Source organism: Protopterus annectens, chromosome 9.part0, assembly GCF_019279795.1.
Source record: "Protopterus annectens isolate FY-2018-M chromosome 9.part0, PAN1.0, whole genome shotgun sequence".
Taxonomy (NCBI): Eukaryota; Metazoa; Chordata; order Ceratodontiformes; family Protopteridae; genus Protopterus; species Protopterus annectens.
This window is the reverse complement of record NC_056743.1, coordinates 284,339,855-284,365,238: the sequence shown is the minus strand read 5'-3', so window position 1 is coordinate 284,365,238 and position 25,384 is coordinate 284,339,855. Positions and strand designations below refer to the sequence as shown.

The 25,384-nt window shown below is 39.5% G+C and overlaps 1 protein-coding gene across 6 annotated transcripts in view; it reads left to right on the top strand.

The window, feature by feature from the left end:
- The window catches only part of ABCC8 (ATP binding cassette subfamily C member 8), a 2,552,355-nt gene that overhangs the window by 1,072,339 nt on the left and 1,454,632 nt on the right, over positions 1–25,384 (top strand). The gene's annotated exons all lie outside the window — the stretch shown is intronic.

Below are 25,384 nucleotides of genomic sequence, written 5' to 3'. Positions count from 1 at the left end.
CATATTTGCACTAACTGTAGTAAGTGGTTTATATTAACTGTAAAATGTGCAGTATTAGTACAATAAGTAGAACTTTAAAGATGTTGTACTAGATGAGAACTGCATTAGGGATATTGTGTATTTACCTTGATAATCCCATTCTTAGATATGCCTTTTATTAGGAATGTCATTGTCCCCTTTAGTCAGCCATTATTAGGCCAATCATTGAATATAATGCCCCCTACGGCATGTATGTGTCCAGACACATGCAACAAGCGGAACACCCACAGAGATTCCTTACTAAAATGATACAAGGTGTAAACATGACCTACATGTACCGACTCAAAGCCATGTCACAATACTTAGTATCCTGCAGACTGCTAAGAGGTGACCTGTGTCTGTCTGGCTTACAAGCTATCCTCTGGCTTAATATTGATGGATTTGCTGCTCATCAGCAAGTCAGATACCAACAGAAATGCTCACACTAAGGCTCTAAACCTCCTCTGCAACATTAACAGAATGATTTGGAGAGACAGCTGTATCTTACAGAGGATACTGCTGCTTGGAACAGACTCTCCCTCCACATAAAACAAAGTTCATCCCTGTCCATGTTGAAATGCAACTTGGATCAAGGGATGGAAACAGAAAATGTACTTATGGAGTGCCCCCTGTACTACTAATGGACAAAGGCAGCTCCTAAATCCCAGTAACTGGTCTCCTTAAATTATCTATGGTATGATTGCAGTCATTTTCATTAGGGTTAATATATAATTATCAACCACGGGATAAGGCCAATGTGTAATGAAGTGAGTAGGTTAATTTAAGCACAAAAAGGGAAATTGGCTAGGCTTAAAATGGCCAACAAAGACAGCTAACCTAGTACTTATCTATGAATCTTTATTAGTAAGCATGTCATTTCTGGAAATATGCTGAAACATAGACTGATTCCTGGAAGATGTATAAGATTATGCCATGAAAGTTTTTGGCAAACAACCATACGCTCTGCAAGGATGGCATGCAGGGTCAAGCCAACAATGTAAACCACCAACGACCAGCAAAAAACGATAGTGAACACGCAGTAATGAAGAAATAATGAGTATTTATTTATTTATAATTCCTTCAAATCCAGACCGGTTTCGGCTATTCAGCCTTTATCAATGAATACAATCTGTATAATTGTATTCACTGATAAAGGCTGAATAGCCGAAACCGGTCTGGATTTGAAGGAATTATAAATAAATAATCATTATTTCTTCATTACTGCGTGTTCACTATCGTTTTTTGCTGGTCGTTAATGAAAATTTTTGGACCACTTGGAATATGCAGTGGTGAGAATATGTCATAGTGATAAAACCAATCAATCACTCAAGACCATGCAAATGTTGTGCCCATTTCCCTACAGCAGGGTTTGATCCTCATGATGCTACAGAATCTAATTCTTTTTTGTTTAATAGCATTTCATCCCTCCCAGTCACTAACACTTAATTTATTCTAACAAATATTGCTCTTACTAATGTTGTGCTCCACTTCCTTTCCAGAAAATAAATAAAAAAAAAATTCAGACTTCTACTGTACAACATCCTCACCCAACAAATGTGTAAAGATTCACCCTAGTTTTCTAGACACACTAGTCGGAATAAGAGATCTAGTCTGTTCATAGGTTCAGAGGTTCATAGGTTTATACTAGGCTATCTGCCCTAGGGCATTTATAAGCCTAGCCGAATATGTGTTTGGCTCTCTCCATCCTTATAATTTAACTACTAAAGCCGCTGTCCAGTAACGCCACTGGAGTGATCCCTGGTGCAAACTTACGGTTTCCCATCCACTCAAGATTTCTCTTGAAGAGGGCCAGCGAGGGGCTTTGTCTTACGTGAATTGGGATTCTATTCCAGAGTGTGGGAAGCCTTTGGGATATGAATCTATCCCTCCAGCATGCCCTATTTATTGCTGTGCTGAGGTTTAAGTCCAAGGAGCTTGTGGCTCTAATGGATTTGTTTTTTTTTAAGGTGGAGCATGTCCATTAATTCTGGGTTGGACATGGCCTTGTAAGTCAGGCAGAGGTCGCCTCTGAGCAGGTGGTAAGCAGCTGAGTAGAGCTGTAGTTTCTTTAGCCTAGTTGCATAGGGCAATTGTTTGAGGCCCATGATCCTTTTGGTAAGGAACTTTTGGGGTCTCTCCAGCTGCTGCAGGTGCCAGGTAAGGTACATCCCAAATGGGGCATTGTACTCAATTATGGGTCTGATGAGTGATGAGTATATGGGCACAATGACCTCTCTAGATCTAGACGAGAACCCTTTAATTATAAGATGGTCACTATAGAAGGATTTTCTGACTATTTTGGCAATGTGATTGTCAAAGGAGAGGTTACTATCAACCTGTGTCCCCATATTCCTAATTACTTCTTCTGTACTTAGTGGGTTACCTCCTATGTGGTAATTAGTGGGCACCTTGTTTTTCCAAAAGGGGATGACTATGCATTTTTTGGCGTTAAATTTGAGGCCATGGCTTTGACACCAGGCATCTGTCTCCGTGAGACCCTTTTGGAGGATGCTTGTGTCAGCCGGGGAGTCTATTACGACTCCCAGTTTGCAATCATCGGCGAACTTGGTAAGCCACAGACCTTTTGTGCTGGCCTATACTTCGGAGAAGTATATACCGAACAAGAGGGGCCCCAGGACTGAGCCCTGTGGGACTCCACTTGTAACAGGTTTAAGTCGGACATGGCACTTCCAACCCTGACTATGTGTGTTCTGTCTGTAAGCCAGTTTGCAACCCATCTTGTGACATATGGGTTGATGTTTAAGCTGGTTAGTTTATTTATGATTCCAGAGTGAGGTATTATGTCGAAAGCCTTAGCGAGGTCCAGATAGGCAGTGTGGACTGCCTTTCCCTCATCTATGGCTTTGGTGAAAGTTTCAAAAAAGTCAACCAGGTTTAGGAGGCAGGATCTGCCTTTAACAAAACCGAACTGGGTAGGGTCCAGTGTCTGGAGGTTCCCGATATCTTTGTTTATGAGACCCATAATGATATGCTCCATAGCCTTGCAAATTAGGCTAGTCAGACTTAGTTCCCAGGATCCGTTGTGGGGCCACCCTTGTGGAGAGGGATCACTGTTGCTGTACGCCATTCCTTGGGTACATAACCTGTTTTAAGGTTGAGTTGGAATAGTGAATAGAGAAGGATTTGAATACTTTAGTGATTGTATTTTCAAACATTCCACCTTACCTAGGGACAGTATTCTTTTGGTGTTAGAACTTGTAGAGATAATATTGGATTCATATTATATTCATTTCCAAGGAGAGTTTTATCAACAGATTAGCGGTATTGCTATGGGAGCCGCTTGTGCTCCCACTTACGCTAATATTGTATTATTAGAATGGGAAAACGAGTATTTTTCCCTCCATTTTTTACAGCCACATTAAACTGTATTTGAGATTTCTGGATGACATTTTTGTGTTATGGAATAGATCTAAGCAAGAACTGAATCTTTTCATGGAATACATAAATTCATGTACACATTTTTTCTCTTTTACACACTCATACCGTGAATACAGCATTAACTACTTAGATGTTACTATTTCAAAGACCTCTACAGGTTTTAAATCAAACATTTATAGGAAGCCTACTTGGTGCAACAGTTTTTTGTACTATAGTAGTCATCACCCGTTAACACAAAAGAAAAGCTTGATTAAAGGTCAAGCAGTCAGGATAGCCAGAATGACTTCTGATTTTTGTGATTTAGAATGGGAAATTACCTTCCTGGGTAAATATTTTATCGAGAGAGAATATCCTTTAGAAATGGTTACTGAAATTCTAAAAGAAGTTATAAAAAAATGGGGTATTAAATATAAAGCCTTATTAGGTCAACCCCTTCAGATCTCTCAAGCAGATAAGCTGCAAAGAAATAAATACAATGCAGCATGTATTATTCAGTATAATACATTTTCAGAGTCATTTTTAGATATTATTAAAAATAATTGGAATTTAATGAAAATTGATAAGGAGATACACCAGTCAGTGGGGGAGCAACCTATTTTTACATATAAGGTAGGAATTCATTTTAAGAGGACCTTTGAAAAGGGAAATAAGGAATTTATTCATTATAAGGCTACTATTCCTTGTGGAGCATGTAGTGTTTGTGCATACATATTTAGTGAGGCAAGTGTTACACTAAACAACAGTTTGAAAAGTGTGGTGAGATTTATTAAAGGTAATTGTAAGTCTAAACTGTTGGTTTATATGGCTTTATGCACTTCTTGTAGTGCATACTACATAGGCAAAACTGAAAGGGCATTTAAGGACCGTATTTATGAACACCTATACGACATTAGGACCCACAAAGAAACTAGTGCTTTGTACAAACATAGTGTAACCTGCCATTCTACATTCACAAAATTCAAATTTGGTATTATTGATTTAGTTCAAAGGGATTTTCCTAAGGGAGGTGGTGACATAAAAAATGTTTTACTACACAAGGAACTGTTATGGCAGCTTAGGTGTAAATCAAACACCCCACCTGGTTTAAATGATTATATCAGTATTAAACCTGTACTGTACAAAAAGGCTGAAAATGTTTAAACAATGTATATATACATACACACTTGCATATATATATTTTTATATATAAAATAGACTAAATGATTAAAATATTAATTATTTTGTTACTTTGTCATTATACAAGATGCTACATTGTGTAGAAATGCAAACAAGAAAATTATGACTAAGTTCTTTTTAGTAACATATGCTTTATTCACATAGGGTAGCATTAGGTTTTTAGATATGTTTCTTTAAACATTAATTGAATGTAATTAACTTAATGAGATTTTATGTATATAAATTGCAATTTGTACCAGTGCTTTTATCTGATGAAGTCTAGTCATTAGACGAAAGCGCTCATCCTTCGTGTTTTGTGGAAATTATAAAGGATTTTTATACCTACGTGGTGTCCAGGACTTTTTATATTTGATTCGTTGGCTAGGGCATTTATAAGCCTAGCCGAAAATGTGTTTGGCTCTCTCCATCCTTATAATTTAACTACTAGAGCCTCTGTCCAGTAACGCCACTGGAGTGATCCCAGGTGCAAACTTACGGTTTCCCATCCACTCAAGATTTCTCTTGAAGAGGGCCAGCGAAGGGCTTTGTCTTACGTGAATTGGGATTCTATTCCAGAGTGTGGGAAGCCTTTGGGATATGAATCTATCCCTCCAGCATGTCCTATTTATTGCTGTGCTGAGGTTTAAGTCCAAGGAGCGTGTGGCTCTAATGGATTTGTTTTTTTTAAGGTGGAGCATGTCCATTAATTCTGGGTTGGACATGGTCTTATAAGTCAGGCAGAGGTTGCCTCTGAGCAGGTGGTAAGCAGCTGAGTAGAGCTGTAGTTTCTTTAGCCTAGTTGCATAGGGCAATTGTTTGAGGCCCATGATCCTTTTGGTAAGGAACTTTTGGGGTCTCTCCAGCTGCTGCAGATGCCGGGTAAGGTACATCCCAAATGGGGCATTGTACTCAATTATGGGTCTGATGAGTGATGAGTATATGGGCACAATGACCTCTCTAGATCTAGACGAGAACCCTTTAGTTATAAGATGGGCAATATAGAAGGATTTTCTGACTATTTTGGCAATGTGATTGTCAAAGGAGAGGTTACTATCAACCTGGGTCCCCATATTCCTAATTACTTCTTCTGTACTTAGTGGGTTACCGCCTATGTGGTAATTAATGGGCGCCTTGTTTTTCCCAAAGCGGATGACTATGCATTTTTTGGTGTTAAATTTGAGGCCATGGCTTTGACACCAGGCATCTGTTTCCATGAGACCCTTTTGGAGGATGCTTGTGTCAGCCAGGGAGTCTATTATGACTCCCAGTTTGCAATCATCGGCGAACTTGGTAAGCCACAGACCTTTTGTGCTGGCCTGTACTTCGGAGAAGTATATACCGAACAAGAGGGGCCCCAGGACTGAGCCCTGTGGGACTCCACTTGTAACAGGTTTAGAGTAGGACATGGCACTTCCAACCCTGACTATGTGTGTTCTATCTGTAAGCCAGTTTGCAACCCATCTTGTGACATATGGGTTGATGTTTAAGCTGGTTAGTTTGTTTATGATTCCGGAGTGAGGCATTGTGTCGAAAGCCTTAGCGAAGTCCAGATAGGCAGTGTGGACTGCCTTTCCCTCATCTATGGCTTTGGTGACAGTTTCAAAAAAGTCAACCAGGTTTAGGAGGCAGGATCTGCCTTTAACAAAACCGAACTGGGTAGGGTCCAGTATCTGGAGGTTCCCGATATCTTTATTTATGGGATCGATAATGATACGCTCCATAACCTTGCAAATTAGGCTAGTCAGACTTAGTTCCCAGGATCTGTTGTGGGGCCACCCTTGTGGAGAGGGATCACTGTTGCTGTATGCCATTCCTTGGGTACATAACCTGTTTTAAGGTTGAGTTGGAATAGTGAATTTAAGTGAGGGTTTAGTTCTTTTTGGAGCTCGTGCAGGACGCAGCCCGGTATTCCGTCCGGTCCCAAAGACGCTGTGTTTTTAGCTTAGGAGAGGGCTGATTTTACCTGTGTGTCTGAGATAGCTGGGGGACTACATTCATCTGGGATAGACACAGGTCCTTTTGGGGGGAAGGGGGGGTAAAGTTTGCACTGTACCTGTCAGCCAGAATGTTGGCAATGTCAGTTGGCTCCATGTATTTTGTGCCGTTTTGTACTAGCTCTGAGCAGATCTGGGTGTTTCCGCCCAGGTTCCTGACGTAACTGAAGAATGCCTTGTGATTATCTTTAGAGTCTTTGGCAATTTTTCTTTCGAAGTTCGCCTTTGAGGCTTTTATGGTGGAGCGAGGTTTCTTGCTAATACTGATCAGGGATGCCTTCCCTTTTAGGGTTTTGGCCCTGTCATGTAGTAGTCTCCTCCTTTTGTTGAATAGTTTGTTTATGGCTGGGGTCTACCAGACTGGTCTCCTATTTTTGGAGGAGTGAGCCTTGGTTTTACTTGGGATGGCACAATCCATGCATTCCTGTAGGTGCATATAGAGTGCATTTGTATAGGATTCTGTGGTTTGGATAACATTTTCCAATTTCTCGGGGGCTTTGAAGCTTCCTACTTCTGTCTTGAGGAGAGTGAAGTTTGTTTTTGAGAGTTTTTTTTACTGTGGTTTCCTTGGCTGGGGGTGGGGTTGGGATGTGGATGTCCATTGTGATCAGTTTGTGGTCCAATCTCACCAACGAGGGATTTACCTCCGGTGTGGCACATTGATCCCTTATGTTTGTAATGACTAGGTCTAATGTATTTTCCCCTCTTGTAGGAACATTGACTATTTGTTCATGACATTTGAGTTGATGAATTCTAGGAAACATTGGGCAAATTAATTTGGACTCGAGTAGTTTACCCAGTCGATGTTTGGGTAGTTCAAGTCCCCCACTATTATGGTGTTTGGTAGGATCGTCATATTCTCTAGTGTTCTCAGGAAGGCCGCGTGCGGGTCCTGAGACAGAGAGGGTGATCTATAGCAGGTTATGACTGGGAAGGCAGTTTTGCCCACTGTTAGTTGCACATGAATTGTTTCCTATGTTTCATGTAATGCCACTAATCTGGAGGTGTGGGTGTCCTTGATGAAGATGGATACACCCCCTCCCTTGGTGCTTTTGTCCGAGTTTTGTGGCCGAAAAGTATGATATGAGTTGAATCCTGGTAATGCTGGGGTGCTCTCAGAAGCCTTGAACCAGGTTTCTGTCACTGCACAGATATCAATTTGCTCCATACTGAGGAGTGACTCGAGTGCGTGCATCTTTAGGTTTAGACTTGTGGTGTTGAGTAGCATTACCCTTAGTTTTTTATTCTTTGTATTGTCTAAGGAGGTGGCGTTGTCTTTTGAGCCTTGCCTAAAAAAGGCACTATGGGGGTGGCAAGAGCCTTGGCCAGTATTCAAAAGCCCAGGGGTGACAGGTGCAAGCCATCCCTGGCGAAGCAACGTGGCTTGTCTAGTATGTCGTCCCAAGCTGACAGACACTGAATAACTTTAAATGACACCAGTAGCTTAGCCAATTGTTGAAGTCAATCATTTTGTCTCTATACTGTGGCATCATTCTAGGTGAGGGCAGGATGCTACTCAGGGTCAGGGTCATACCGGCCTGGGCTACATGATCAGAGAGCTCCTCTATGTCTCTTTTCATGTAGTCCAGGGAGGTAAGTCTCAAGTCGTTCACACCAGCATGGACAATGACAGAGTCGTATTTGTAATTGCTGTGTAGTGACCTGAGTGCTTGAGTTATGTGGTGGATCCTGGCACCCGACAGGAAACTTACAGTGACCTTCTCTTTGTTCAGTCTGGTGAGTGGGACATCAGTGTGCCTAACTATAGAGTCACCTATTACTAGTGTATGAGGGGTGTCGTTTGGCCTTAAGGGCTGTGACTGTGTGGCACACTGTCTATGTGTGGTATGTGTATGGTTAATGTTGGGCAGTGAGTGTTTGTGTATCTGCTTAGGAGGTCTCTGTTGTTTTGGCATGTTTTTATTTAGAGCCTCCGAGTATGTCTTTGTGGGTTTATGTGTCATGTTTTCAGGTGTGATTAGTCTATGTGTGACTAGTTTTGAGGTGCCTGTGTTTACCGTCTCCTCCTGACTGGCGGTACCAGTCTTGGGTTGAGAGAGCTTAGCCTCCAGTTTGGCTGTATAGTTGCATCTCTCGCATACATTAGAGTTTGATGGTAGGAGGAGGGGGTTGTCTGTGTACATGAGGCAATTGTAACAGTGCCTCAGGATTTCCAGGTTGACCAGCTGGACTGGAGAGTATGACTGAAACTGCGCTATGAACATGCCTGGAGAGTTTTAAATATTTGTTTGTGGGAAAATCCAGAGCCTGTTACTACTGTTTTGTATGAGGGGGTAAGTGCTTATAGTTTATTTGTGTTTACTGTGAAGCTAGGGCAAGTGCTGGGCTGTAAGAGGAAAATAGACAGCTTTCCTTTAGAGTTTGAGTGGTTCAAAAGATTTACTGAGAAGCTAGAGTAAGTGTTAGACTGTAAGAGGAAAGTAGAGTGCTTTCCTTGAGAGTTTAAGTAGTTCTAGGGGAAAATTTGAAGAGCAGACTTTGTGGAGCCGGGAAAAGTTTAAAACTGTTAAAACGATGCTGCGCTACATTGCGCGATGTTGCGCTATGCGCAAAATCGTGCAAAAGCGGGTTTTAAGGCAGGGAACTTGAAAGAGCTAAGAATTAGCCCAAAACGGCCAATAAACTACTAGTTTCTGGGCTGAGACCACTCCTCCAGGGACAGATAGGCTGTTCAAAGCTCCCCACTCTCACTGGTGAACAAAGAAGCTTCCTTCTCTCCAAGTAAGGATACGGGCAACACACAAACTTATACCAAAGCCCAGAATTCAGCAATACCTGAAATCTGGACTATTCTAGGTCAGAAAAGGTGGGAAACAAGGATATTCTTTTGTTTTTTTTTTCTTTTCTGCAGAAACAGTAGCAGAAATTAACAGGAAAACAATGTAAATGCTTTACACAGGTTAGCACACTTGAGTGGGCAGCCTAAACAGTTAAATTAACAAAAAAAACAACCTTTAAAGTGCAGGTACAGAAAAAAATGCAATAACAAGCTTTTTAAATGTAGTAAATGCAATAACAAGCTTTTTAATGTAGTAGAGCAGTTAGAAACTATATTTTCGGCGAGAATAAGCAGTCGCTAATGCAAAGGCAGAGAAAAAATACTTTATCTGGTAAAAGTCACTCTTTTTTGTCTCTCTGCTGCTTGTACCACTCTGCAGGACCACGAGGAGCTGTGCTGAGTTGGAAACAAGTGCAAAACCGCGCAAAAGCGGGTTTTAAGGCAGGGAACTTGAAAGAGCTAGGAATTAGCCCAAAATGGCCAATAAACTACTAGTTTCTGGGCTGAGACCACTCCTCCAGGGACAGATAGGCTGCTCAAAGCTCCCCACTCTCACTGGTGAACAGAGAAGCTTCCTTCTATCTAAGTAAGGATATGGGCAACACAGGAACTTATACCAAAGCCCAGAATTCAGCAAAACCTGAAATCTGGTCTATTCTAGCTCAGAAAAGGCAGAAAACAGGGATATTTTTTTTCTTTTTTGTAGAAACAGTAGCAAAAATTAACAGGAATACAATGTAAATGCTTTACACAGGCTAGCACACTTGAGTGGGCAGCCTAAACAGTTAAATTAACACAAAAAAACAACTTTTAAAGTGCAGGTACAGAAAAAATGCAATAAGTTTTTAAATGTAGTAAATGCAATAACAAGCTTTTTAAATGTAATAGAGCAGTTAGAAACTCGCTTTTTGGCGAGAATAAGCAGTCGCTAATGCAAAGGCAGAGAAAAAATACTTTTTCTGGTAAAAGTCACTCTTTTTCGTCTCTCTGCTGCTTGTACCACTCTGTAGGACCACGAGGAGCTGTGCTGAGTTGGAAACAAGCACAAAATACTGCAAAAGCGGGTTTTAAGGCAGGGAACTTGAAAGAGCTAGGAATTAGCCCAAAACGGCCAATAAACTACTAGTTTCTGGGCTGAGACCACTCCTCCAGGGACAGATAGGCTACTCAAAACTCCCCACTCTCACTGGTGAACAGAAAAGCGTCCTTCTATCCAAGTAAGGATATGGGCAACACAGGAACTTATACCAAAGCCCAGAATTCAGCAAAACCTGAAATCTGAGCCATTCTAGCTCAGAAAAGGCAGGAAACAAGGATATATATTTTTCTTTTTTTTCTTTTTTGCAGAAACAGTAGCAGAAATTAACAGGAAAACAATGTAAATGCTTTACACAGGCTAGTGCACTTGAGTGAGTAGCCTAAACAGTTAAATTAACACAAAAAACAACTTTTAAAGTGCAGGTACAGAAAAAATGCAATAACAAGCTTTTTAAATGTAGTAAATGCAATAACAAGCTTTTTAAATGTAGTAGAGCAGTTAGAAACTCGCTTTTCGGCGAGAATAAGCAGTCACTAATGCAAAGGCAGAGAAAAAAATACTTTATCTGGTAAAAGTCACTCTTTTTCGTCTCTTTGCTGCTTGTACCACTCTGCAGGACCACGAGGGGCTGTGCTGAGTTGGAAACAAGCGCAAAACCGCGCAAAAGTGGGTTTTAAGGCAGGGAATGTGAAAGAGCTAGGAATTAGCCCAAAACAGCCAATAAACTACTAGTTTCTGAGCTGAGACCACTCCTCCAGGGACAGATAGGCTGCTCAAAGCTCCCCACTCTCACTGGTGAACAGAGAAGCTTCCTTCTATCCAAGTAAGGATATGAGCAACACAGGAACTTATACCAAAGCCCAGAATTCAGCAATACCTGAAATCTGGACTATTCTAGCTCAGAAAAGGCGGGAAAAGGTGTTAAAGTACAAGTTTAACTTGGAAGTTGATGTTTTCTTCCTTTCTAGTTGTCAGGAATGTTTAGCATCGATTAGTATCCATAAAAAATTAATCATGCTGTACCTTTTACCAATGACTGCATTGCCAATTCTAAAAAAAAAAAAGTTATTTTCTGTCAGTCTAGTTGTCCGCACACGCTACAAAATTCCTACTTCCCCATAAGGTTTTTATCGTATGCTCCTATTCCAGTTCCTTGCTGCAAATATGATGACATTTCCACAGTATTACACTAACTATAGAGACTAGCACAGCCATTGTTACACACCTAGGAGAAGATGCAGGGTAAAATCTGGAGAACTGCATACAAAATGCAAGTGCACTCTTATTCAACTCTAATTCACATGTCACTCAACTGCCATAATTAGTGGTGATGGTTGAGCTGTGCTGTTCATTAGCTGTATTTGTTGATGTGCAAAGCAGACTGGGGATCAGTTATGATCAGATATGGTTAGGATGTGAGGACATAAGATGCCTAAGTAAAACTGTGGCTGGATGTCAGCCTGTGACCACTAAACCTCTAATTTAAACTTTAATTATAAAGAAAGCAAATTATGACAGGTAATTATACCATGTACAAAATATTAAGGGAAACTGATTCTGGGAGGGGCTACGCATACAGAGGCAGGGGATTTTCAGAAAAAGCCTTTGTAAATGCACAATACGGATAGGGTACTGGAATTGAAAAAAAATTAAACCGTTTAATTACAAGGAGACAGCTGAGCACCATAACAGACTAGGTAGTGGGCCACAAATGAATATATGCTTTGGATGAATATGTTGAAAATAGGCCACAATATATGTGTACTTACTACTTCTACAAATTTGACATGGTTCAAAGTTGGTCTGCTGGAAATCATTATTTCTCACAGGTGACCTACTATCTTATTAAAATAAGTGATTTTCATGGTAGATTCTCCATCTACCAATTCATATTATTTTTGCAATTCTAAATATCCAATCAAAAAAGAGCATATGTGCAGCACTGAGAAATTCTGTAAGTAAATAAATAACAAGCATACAAATAAATGAAATGAAGACAATATAACTTGTCACTCACTATAACTAATATTAAACTAATCTGTAGCTTACTTTAACTAGTAGTGAAGAAAGCAGGAGATTACTGAGCTCCCTGGTATAACAATGAAATGACAATTGATGTCAGACTGATATTGTATTTAAAGAATGACGTACATTTCCCTTCTATACAGTGACCCAAACTGGAAAGTGACACAGCTGCCACACACATATTTTTTCTCTCATTGCTAAAAAGGACTCTATAAATACTTTCCCTTCCTTGTGGAGGGCACTGTTGACAAATTTCTTTTCTGTGGTTTCACTGGTACTGGTTTTACTGCTGTGAATGTTGTTCAAATCCTTATTATTGCTTATATAATGTAGTCTATGAATACCATAGCTTTGGATTACCCATAACAAATCTACACCATGTCAGTCAAACATTCTGTGATGATGTAAAAGGCCAAATGTCCCATAACATATTTTGATACTGGTGGAACTTGGGGGCACTATAACACAGAATTTGTAGTAAGTGACTGCAAAACTGAAGAACAGCTCTCGCTTCTACATTTTGTGATAGTGGCAAATAAATGGATTTTACTAGACTCCCGAGGATGCCTGTATTAAGAGATGTCTGGCCTCAGTGGGTGTGTATTCAATTAAATAATGGACATTTTACGATTAGTTAGCAAAGTAATTAAATTAAAGCCACACCATATAAGAACTATTTTGTGCCATCCACCACATACAAACAAATGTTGAGTTTGCTGAGATATTTTGGAAGCCTGTTGTACTGTGTGACGTTTTTGTTGTCGCAGTATTATTATTCTCGATCATCAGTACATTCAGGAGTTGACCTGAGGGCCTCATGATATGGAAGCTTAGTAGCTAGAAGTCAATATAGATTTATTTAGCTCCACAGTTGATTTTCTTTGACTCTGATGCACTCTTGATTCAGTGAACCCAGACATACTCAGATGTACGTCTTCACTACATTTTTCACATAACAGAGGAACCACTGAACCATAGTTTAAAGGCAGCAATATCCTATGGGATTTAGAAGATAAGAAGCTACTTGTAAACACATGTAGTCTGTTAAACAGATTGTTGCTGCAAAGCTTAAATATTGTTGAGATGATGTGGGTTGACAGAAATTTCTTTAGACCCAAAACAATAAAAAAAAATAGAGTGACATAAATCAATGTCTGAAGCTGAACCTAAACTATAACTTGCAATACAGGCTTACAGTGTTATTAAAGTAACAGTCTTCAGAGTAAAATAGATTTAAGTCTTAATTTACCAATACAGGTAAAGGTATTCATCATGATGTATTTTGAATAAGAACTTTTCAGTTTTTTGCTAAAATGTGTTAATGCTTATTTGCGAGTGTCCATCACATGGGATAATGGGTGTTATGACCCACATGTGTGACTTTGACATATCTTGCATTTTTGTTTCTTCCTATTTCATTCCTTCTTCTGGAATTTGATTGTTCTGAACCTTGGTGTTATGGTAGTATTCAGAAACACTCAATTGATACTGAATATGGCCAGTGTGCATAGATAAATGTGGCCATGCGTTTCAAAAACAAGTTCATATGAAGCAAGATACAGACTGTTAGCACTGTGCATGTTTGGGTAGCAAAATGCACATAAGGGAAAGTTCAAGTCAAAACACATGATAGAGTAATTCTGTTAGACAGCTGTTTTAACAGAAAATGAACTAAAACAATCCACCACAAGTAGAAGTTTGTCAGCCACTACTCAAGTGGCACCTCAGGTTCCAGGCCACAGGTGCAGGAGAGTTTGGTGGCAGTAATAGTGATTGGTTATAAACAACTCTAACCATCTGTGTGCAACTAGATCAGTGGTAATATAGATGACATCAAACTTCAGCATACTCTAAACTATACATTGACTAGAGATACTTGACATGATGGCCAACTAGTCCCAGTTAAAACGTACATTATGATATCAGTGAACAAACAGGATACTGGCACATTTCAGATCATGTTGGGCATAAAAAAAAATCTTTCCTCCAAAACTCCAACAGACAAGTGACTGCATTACCAGGGTGTAATAGTTGCAGAAGTATACACCAGAATGGTATTGTTTTATGTAGGAGTGGGTGTATGCTTGGAGTCATTGGTGGCATATGTAGCAGTCTATGCATTCTGCATAAGAGATGCTGCAGTATATGTAATTCACATGGAACCCTGGTTAGTGAAGGTACATAAATGTGTCTGTTGAACAATCAGTTCCAAATGATGCCAAAATCAATTATGGACATGCTTTATGAGATAGACCTGTTGCAGATTATCTATTGCAACTAGTTGTGTAAACTGAGATTGCCACTTTCAATATCCTGTACAAAGATTTTTCTTAGATCTTTGCTTTCAGTAAAATTATATTCACGTGTATCAGCTCCTCGTAGTGTCTCTCCTCTTTCACTGGGTCTACAAACCGTCCTGTCCTCTCCTGCACTTAAACTGACATATGTGGGACCAATGGGCAACCAGTCCCAGTTAAAACCAACATTAGGATATCAGTTAGCAAACAGGACCCGGTCACATTTCAGATCATGTTGTGGATGTGGGATTCTATGCATCCATACTCCTCCCTTACTAATTAATCTGCTTTACCTTTGCACCCCCATTTCATTCTTTTCTATCACCTCCTCATAGACATGTCTTCAAAAGTCAAAGCAGCTAAATCTACTGATACATGACTAAGAACTTGATACTTGACTACGAATATTAACCTTCCCCATATTCTCTTTAAATGAACTGCTAGTCTCACTGATTTATATTAGTTAACTCTTTTAATTTAATCCCTTTTTCTAATTGTGTACCATCAGTCTACCTAAAAATCATTGTAGTTGAAAATCTAACTGTATAAAACTTGTATTTCTGTATTCTTGTTTTCAAAGTCTAGTGTTGTGAATTTTTCTCCCCATGGCTATATTGTAAATATATACTAGTTGTCTGCCTAGTAACTTATAGTAATCTACATTCCCACATGTACATTTAATACTTTTATACTTTTTTATTACTGTTTTACCTCTGAAAATGGCTTCCTGACCCAGTCTGACTTTCTCAGTTAACAAATGTCAAATAAATAAATAAATACAATGAAGAGACTGAGGCATCATGAGGGAACACTGTACTGCTGCTGTAGTGTAACACTTTCTCTGCTACTGCACGTGTTGATCAAGTGATTGGCATGCAGTGAGCTCTGTGGTGTATTGTCCATGCTTCCATGTCTGACTTAGCCAGTTCTCTACCCCCTTTGTAGATAGTACACCTTGCATACCCCTAACCTCCATGACTTACTGAGTGTCAGAGATTGTCAAGTCCACACTCAAGTGCCCAAGTGTGTGCCCCTATATTGTCCCTCCCCTGGGATCAGTAAGCTGGCGTAAGTCAATCAAGACCAGCCCCACCTGTCCTGATCCTCCACTAATCCAATCCTCTGGGTTAGAGTCAGGACTTTACCTTTCTGCACAACAGAGCTAAGTGCAACCACCTCCAGATGTCCTGCATTAATGTTAACTCATGAATACCTTTGTGGTGTGGAATATTGCACCTCTTACAGCCTACACACATCCTTGCATTCCGCAGCATTTTCTGAAAAATCAACTTAAAAAGCATAAGATAATCAAGGCTGTTCTACTGTAGGACATCCTAGATTAACAGTCTTAGTGTCATTTGTTTAATACATCCTTGCTCTGTCTAACCCTGCCTATTATAACTTGATAAGCTAAAAAGTTAGATCCATGAAAGATCTGGACATCATAATGAACTATACATGTTAACTGGAAGTATACAGAAAGGCACAATAAGCCTGAATGAGTTAATATACCAGCAGGATGAAAACACATCATTGTTGGTAAACACTAATTAGGATTAATTAGAATGTGTAAAGAACTGTAAAGCAATTACCGACCTGTTTGATTTGAAAGCTTTTTTAAAAAAGTAAAGAAATATCAATTAGTAATAATAACTATTATTTTAGGGTCAGGTGTTTTGGGGGCCTGTATGAATCTAAGTCATTAGCCATTTCTATAGTCATGGAACTACTGGAAGATACACTGGTTAATGCATCCTTTCAGACAAATTCCCATCTCCAATCTGCTAGGAAAGCAGATGACTTTAACTCAGTCCATGATTCCCATACATACCTAAGATTTATTCAGCTGTGGTGTCCATACATTCCAGCATGGAAAGTACCTTCTAAACTTTGATTGTTGAACAGGTACTCACTCTCTACTACAACAGGAATTAGACTCCTTCTCAAATTAAATCCATCTATTGTAAAGTAATCAGTTTTTCATTCCTTTTTCTCTCAGTACCTTTTTCTACAGCTATCTCACCAACCTCAGATCTAATTCAAGCTTTCTGTAAGCCACATAATATCTATAACCCTCCCTCATACTCCTCATTAGTCTGGTTATCGTATATGTCCTGTATGAAGTACCATTAAACCTTAATCAATTTTATGCCTACTAGGAAAGGTCTTCTAAATATATGCATGTAGTGAAAAAGTCCATGGGAATGTACATTGCACTATTGTATTAGCATAAAAATTTAAAGTCCATAGATTCTTAATCTGCTAATTCTTCTATGCCATCAGATAAGAATCACACTTTTTTATCAAACTCCACCTTCCATTTTCCTACACAATTAATGGCTACATTTATTGCTTCCTCAAAATGTTAAATTGCCAAAATACTATTGTTCTCCTTTTTATATATTTTTACATGGAAAAATATGTTGTACAGCAACAGATATGTTGTCCTGAAAATCTGTTTGCACTTATAGGTTCATAGGTAGGTACTAGGCTATCGGCCCTGGGACCTATACAAGCCCAGCCAAAAAGGTACCCTGACTTTTGCCATTATTTTCCTGTGCCACTGTCGAGCAGAGCCACAGAGGTGATCCCCGGGGTGAATTTCCTATTTCCCATCCAATCATCAAGATTTTTCTTGAAGAGTGCTATTGAGGAGCCTTGTTTGATATAGATAGGTAGTTTATTCCAGAGTATGGGAAGTCTCTGGGACAGGAATCTATCTCTCCGACATGTTCTGTTTATTGTAATGACAAGGTTTAGGTCCCTAGAGCATGTAGCTCGGAGGGATTGGGATTTCTTTAAGTGGAGCATGTCCATCAGCTCTGGGTTTGACATAGCTTTGTATGTTAGGCAGAGATCACCTCTATCTTACTAAATTCTGACCTCTCTACCATAATCAAGATTTGATCAAACCATAAACAGGAGTAATGGTTGCTACAAGAAAACATGTCAAGCAGACCAAAAGAAAACTTGGGGCCCTCAAGACTATTACACAGACAAGCTTAATCTTCCCCACTCCCCAAAACCTACCTCAACCTGTTCCCCCCTCCAAACCCCCCTTATGCCATTTTTTTTCCTGTAAGAAGAGGGGCAGACTGAGACTCCTTATATTCAGTGGCATATCATTACTCAAAATACACATCAAACAGATTCTAAGTTAGGGCCACAAATGACATTTTCAAGTCAGACCAAAGTTTTCAAGCATTCTGCTAGTACCTAAGAACAAAGTACACCTGGTCTCACCTGATGAAAGACCTCCTGTCTCTGGGCCTTAGAAGAAGTACTAAAACAAGGTACAGGATTCTGCTCTAGAGTATTTTCATTATTAGAAAAGTGAAACTCTTGTGGCCCATTTCAACATGATTATAAAATGTTCCAAAACATGCTAACCTTAGAGCCTAGTGCCTGTCTTTTTTCACCAGCCAATGTGGTCATTTTGGAGCTAAAGAAAGCCTGCCTGCACATGACCCCAGCCAAGAAGAGTCCTGAGGCTTGAAGCAGGGAGTTCCTATTACCAGTTTATCTTCTTGACTTTTGGCTTGTCTACCACACCCAGGTTATTTACAAAGTACCTGGCTCCAAGAATTTTTTATTGCAGAAGCAAGGGCATTCACATCTCTCCATGTTTGTGTGACTGTCTTATACAAGCAATCTCTCTGTCTCTATAGGAAATACAGAGGGTTGTACAGTTTACCCTGTCATACTTCTAGTCATTTTGTCTTCTTGGATATGTTTTACTTGCCTCCTACTCCAAGGCAAGTACTGTTATTAGAGTCACTGCTAGGCACATAGCAGAGAGCCTTCCTCTCCTGAGACAAGGTAGTGTTTCTGTCTTAGCACTTCACTCAGTCACCAAACAAAATCCAATCATACTAAAGGAATTCTACAAAGTACTTGTTTACATGGCATAGTACTACTGGAAGGGTGGCACATGAGAAGGCTACAATGGTACAGCAGGAGTAGATGATGCCAGCATGCTCACTTAGTCCAGTGACCCATTACCCTGTTAACTTGGATACACTAGACAATCTCGACGTACTGAAATGTCGAAATTAAGTACGTTGAAACCAAATAGTGGAAAGTGCAGTTAACCGAAACTACACTATGCCAAATCCGCAAATGTCGAATCTGACGCTATTGTGGTGTCGCGTTCGTGATGTGTGGTGCAGTTTGTGGATTTATCTGGGGTTTCAGGTAAGTGTTGTGAGTTTGAGGATAATGGGTAGGGATTTTAGTGTGTGTGAGTGTGTGCGGTGGTGTTTTTTGTGCATTTGTGTGTTTAGTGCGACCTCGGAGTTAGAATATATAAGAAGGGGGGTTTGGGTGTTGCAGCCCCAACATGGGGGGTGCAGGGGGTCTTGCCCCCCTGCTTATAGGTAGGTTAAGTGTGTTTGTGTGTGTTGTTATGTTTGTTTAGTTAGGTAGGTGTATATGTGTGTGTGTGATTATGTCCTGGTTTGTGTGTGTATGTGTGTGTGTGTGTGTGTGTGTGTGTGTGTGTGTGTGTGTGTGTGTGTGTGTGTGAATGGTCGCGATTGTAGTGTTCATGATTGTGGGTTTTCGTGTATGTGGTTTTTCAACTATTCAGTCTCGAAATACTGAAATTCGACATTTCAGTATTTCGAGATTGTATAGTGAATCCGTTACCTTACATAAAAAGAACATTCATGCTGGCTAACCGTGTACCCCTTAGTCCGATGGTACACTTCAAACTAACTCTGAGCACCTAGACCATCACTACAGATTTTTCCAACACAGCCTGGGGTGCAGACACTGTGGACCTGAGGATATAAAATAACCTGGGACAGTGCTCTCAGAAAAAAACAAAACAAAAAAAACACTTCATCATAAAAGAAATTGTGGCAGTCATTCTGGCCATCAAGGAATTTATAGCTGTTTGGTAACAACAAACCTTGAATATACTCGCAAACACCACCACAGTCATTTGACATATCAGTAGGCAGGCAGAAACTCAATGAACCCATAAGATTATGGAGCTATTAAAGAGCAATTTCCTATGGTCCAGTGTGCCAGGATTTAATTCCCTCAGCCTCAATTGCCTATGTGACCCTGAGCAAGTCACTTAACAGACAGCACTTCCAGGCTGAGTATGAAAAAGGTCCATGGATATCTGTGCTCTACCCTATATAACAAATACAAATGAAATAAAAATAAATAAAATAATCTGTGCAGACTAGAGAAGTGTGAATAGGGTCTAGGCCAGGAGAATGCTTTTACCCTCAGGGCATTGTACTTTCTATGTCAGGAAAATGCTTTGTGAGACCAGCCAAGCAGACATAGCCAGCATTAGGCATAGGCCAACTAGGCAGCTGCCTAGGGCGCCACTCTAGCAGGGCCGCTTTTCTAGTATTTATTTAGTGTAGGTAGACCAGGATGGGGGCCACCAAGTGTTGTGGAGGGGGCTCTGTGGAGCCCTTTTGCCTTGGGCACCAGTTGACCTAAGGCCGCTCCTGCAAGCAGAACATAAATGTGAAGACCATCTGTGGTTGCAAAATAGATATGCATTTCTGGACTTTGTGTTCAGGTGGGAAGTGTCAGAAATAGACCTTTTTGCTTCTTCAGACAGCAGACAGCTAAGGAAGTTTATATTGGGATACTAACAACTGCAGCTTGGACAAGAGATACATTTTCCATAATCTAGGGATGTCTAGTTTTCTATGCCTTTCATCCAGTACTTGAAATTCCCAGAGTATTGGAGAAGATAATGGCGAACAGATCTAAAATTCTGGGAATAGCTCCTTTCTGTTTCTTGCAGCATTGGGTCTTACTTCTAGTGAGCCTAGTAAAGTCATAACCAGTCTTGCTGTCTCAGTATGTAGACCTCTTAACACAGAGCAAAGATCACCAATTCACCTTGGCCTGAGGACGTAAGGGCTAACAGTTGGGATTATTTATTAGTATTCATCCCTTTTAGGCATGTGGTTTGAGAGTACATGTTCTACATTATTAGAGAATCTACGAAACCTAATACAAGTAAATCACACTTATATAAATGGAAAGGAGTATTGCTTCATGCTGTAACTGAGGCCGGGGCACAAATACAGCACCAGCATTTGTGATCCTCACCTACCTGCTAGACATTTATGAAACAGAGATATTCTTTGCCTCACTGGATGTGCATGTCCTATATATAACAGCTTATCTGTTGTGGGACCAACCACTTTATTCCTAATTAACAGTAAAAAGAGTTCCTTAATTGGGTCTTGTACTAGAGAAAGAGAGAGAATCATTCCACTATAGGATCTGAGCTATGAGTTATAAAAACTCACTTTGATGGTCTTGCACCATTTGTTCTGCACCCTATAAATGTATTTTATTTATTTATTTAATATTTGTTTACCATGATAATCTGGCTGGACAACTGGTGTCTGTTTTCAGCAGAGTTCTGGGGAGAAAAGCTCCAGACATTACAGAAAGTGAAGTAATGGCAGTAATTAGTTACAAAAGTATAATATAGTATAAAAATGAAAAAATGTATACAGTAACATAATAGGAAACATATTATATATAGTAGATGAAATTTATACAGAAATTTATCTTCTAACTACAGAAGACTTGCTTAGTGTAGTTAGAAGATATTATTATTTCCTGAAAGACTGCTTTGTTTGTGGCAGTGATTTCTGCTAAAAGAATTTGGACCTGAAGGCCTCCATGTACAAATAGATGTGTATGAAGAGAGATTCCCCAGTGACAGTTACCCCTGCATTCTAACCCATATTTCATGCTTAAGGATGTGACAGAATTATCCTTAAATCATGCTGTTGTCTTCCCTGTTTTATTTCTCAACCCATCAGAATAAGAGGCAAAGATATTGCATTCTTTACATGTACAGAGATAACTGAGATTTTATTTGGATGGAAAAACGTATATCAGAAAATCAAGCCAGTTGTTCATTTCCTTTTCTGAAGGCAGGGAGTGAAAACCAGTGAGTAAACAGTATTTGACTTATTTATTTATTTATTGACATTTGTTTACCAGGAAACTCAGACTGGGTAATAAATACCCATTTTTAGCAAACACCAGGGGAGAAAAACTCAGGAGAGTGAATGACATCAAATAAAACACTAGTACAAATGTAATAAAAAAAACATATATACATTCAGTTTGGTAATGGAATGCATAGAATACAGTAAAGCACAAGGAGACACCAGTGATATAAAAATAAAAAAGGTGATTAAATAAGACAGTATATTCAAAAGTAATAGAAGTATAGTCTACTATGCTAGGAAATAAAAATAAAAATATGCAAATCCACCCTAAGAGTAGTGAGAGGGCAGTTGTTGAAAGATCTAGCTAGTATAATGAAAGGTTAGGTTAGTAAGAATGTAAAGTGTTTGTTAATATAGGTGAGGTGCATGGGCATGGCTATGAGTGAGAAATCCTTTGAGACAGGACTTACATACATGGAGGTTTGATAAAGTTTTAACTGAATTTCCATAGCTTGGATTTGCAATGAGAGTAAAACTTTGCCCCATACTTTTTTTTGGTTTATAGATTTTTTGTGAGATAGTGATGACTGAGGAGATAGAAGGGTAGGTGGAGGGGTTATATAATACTTTATGGCTTAGAAGAAGCTGTGCATGGGCTTGCTGATGTGGGAGTTCTAACTAGTTGAGAGCCCATAGTGCACATCAATGATGAGCTTTATGTGGCTGGTTAGCTGTGATTTATCTATCTTATTACAGCTTTGCTCCAGTTGTGATTTAAGAAAGATCTGGATGTTAGTCAAAAGAGGTGAACCATAGAGAAGAGAGGGCAAAAGTTAATTGATAGCTAGGGAACTAGAAGGAATATGGATTTATTTATTTATTTATTTTGCTCTGTAATAGTAGTTTTAGCTTTTGGTGAGTTGTTTTTATACAGTTTTGTATGTGAAGATTAAACTTTAAACTGTGATCTATGGTGACATCAAGCAATTTAGTATAGGTAACTACTTTGATATCTGTATTATTTAAAGATGTAACGTGGAAGTTTAGGGGTTAAGTAAATGTTGGTTTTGATGTAACCACTGTTTGAATGAGTTTAATGCATTTTGTATCATGGATTGTAGTTGTGGGCTGTCATATTAGCAAATGAGAGTTGAATCATCTGTATACTAAATAAAGCAAGCTTTCTGAGAGGAGGTGCATAGGTTATTGATTATTGATAAAAATATTAGAACAGTGGACCCAAGAATAGAGCATTGACGAACACCTGTTTTAGCTAATAGAAAAGGAGAGAAAGAAGAGAGACATTTGACAGATTGAAAGCTTTCCGAAAGGTAGTCAAAGAATCTTAGATTAGTTGGTTTGGAAAGGCCCATACAGGACATTTGCGTCCAAAGTTTCTCATGTGACACTGTGTCAAATGCTTTTGAGAAATACAGAACAGATAAACTTTCCTTGGTCTCTAGTCTTATTAATGGTGTCGGAAAAGTTAAGGAGAGCAGTAGTAGTGCTATGACCTGGTCCGCAATAATGTTGTGTTGGAGTTAGGAGATCATTTTGCAAGAAGTACTGGAGAAGTTTCTTATGAATATACTTTTCCTAGATCTTAGAAAAGGAGGAAAAGATGACAATTGGTCTAAAGTTAGAGATTTCAGAGGAGTTACCTCCCTTATGGAGGGAAATCTTCTCTTTCGGCTGTTCCCATTAGGGGTCACCACAGTGGATCATCTGTTTCCATTTCATCCTGTCCTCTGCATATTGCTCTGTCACACCAACCACCTGCATGTCCTCTCTCACCACATCCATAAACCTTATCTTAGGACTTCATCTTTTCCTCTTACCTGGCAGCTCCATCCTTAGCATCCATTTCCCAATATACCCATCATCTATCCTCAGCACATGTCCAAACCAACACAATCTCGCCTCTCTGACTTTGTCTCCAAACTGTCCAGCCTGAGCTGGCCCTCTAATATACTGATTCCAAATCCTGTCCATCCTTGTCATATCCAGTGCAAATCTTAACTCTGCCACTTCCAGCACTGACTCCTGCCTTTTTGTCAATGCCACCATCTCCAACCCATACAACATAGCTAGTCTCACTACCCTCTTGTAGACCTTCCCTTTCACTCTTACTGGTACCCGTCTGTCACAAATCACTCCTGACACTCTTCTCCACCCACTCCATCCTGCCTGTACTCTCTTCTTCACATCTGTTCCACACTCATCATTACTCTGAAGTATTGATTCCAAGTACTTAAACTCATCCACCTTCGCCAACTCTACTCCCTGTATCCTCACCATTCCTCTATCCTCCCTCTCATTCACACACACATATTCTGTCTTAGTCCTGCTGACCTTATGGAGGGAAATAATAAAGATTTTTTTTCCACAGGGCAGGGACTTAAATAGACTTTTTAATGAGAATTGAAAGTAGGTATGCTATAGAGTCTGCAGCGAGCTTAAGGTATTCAGCATGGAAATCATCAGCAGAAGGAGAACGAGGTTTAAGTTCCTTTAATAGATATTTAACATATGATGTGGAGACAGGTTGGAGATTCAAGGAATAGATGTCAGGACTAGTAGAGTTTTGAGGTATATTAAATGGTTGGGGATGGCTAGAGGTAAGAGGGACAATGATATTGATGAAGAAAAAGTTAAATTTCGTTGTTGTTTCTGAGGAAGACAAGTCCTGATGGGGGGTTGGTGAGGAAGGAGAGGCAGGTTGAAAAATGTTCTTAACTGAACTCCAGAGTTTCTTTGGATTTTTTTTTATGGTTATCTTGTGGATCAGAGTATTCATTTCTTTTGCCTAGGTGAATTTGCTTCTTGGTAAGGTTGGACAACTCTTAAAATAGATGTAAGTGTTGAGGGGCTTTATCTTTGTGCCATTGTTTCCATGCTTTGTCACATTTTTGCATGAGACTTCTGGTAGAATGAGACAGACAGGAGGTTTGAGTATTTTCTACTCTTTTATTTCTAATGGGGGCAAGGGTATTAAAGTATTTATGAATATATTGTTGAATTTGTTTGTTGACAGCTTCGGTTAGGGCTAGAGTTTTGAGTGGAGACCAGTTGAGGGATTTTAGTAGGTCATTGTGTGTATCAGTATGAAAGTTAGAAAGATTTCTGGTAATTCTGTATTTATGACTTTTTAGCAGGTGGTTAATTTTTTTATTGGTGAGTATAGGGTGAGGGTCACTAATGGAATCAGGCAGTAGCCCCGAGAGAGCATACTTGCTGGGGTCAGAGGCAAGTATCCAGGATAGAATTGTTATGATTCACTTTGTTGAGTAGAGTAGGAGAAGAGATCAGCTGTTTGAACTCATACAAGTTAAGACTAGTAGTTGGGGTGTTAGATGTCATAGATAACCAGTTAATGTTTCCATCACCTAAGAGAATTGTTTCAGTAGTTATCCAACAAAGAATTTATTCTAATACGCTAAAATTATTACTTGGTAGTATGTAGACAGAAACTATACAAAGCTTCTTATGTATATTAACATTGAGAAGAGATATAACAAGTTTTGCATTTTGGAAGGTTGGTATGTTAATTTTGAGGGGTGGGAAACTTAGACAGTTATTATATATGACTGCAATGCCTCCCCTTTTTGTGTAGTCTGTCACATACGATTATATTGTAGCCAGTGGATAGAATTTCAGAATCTTTTATGTTGGGTTTTAGCCATGTTTCGCTAATGACAGTAATTTCT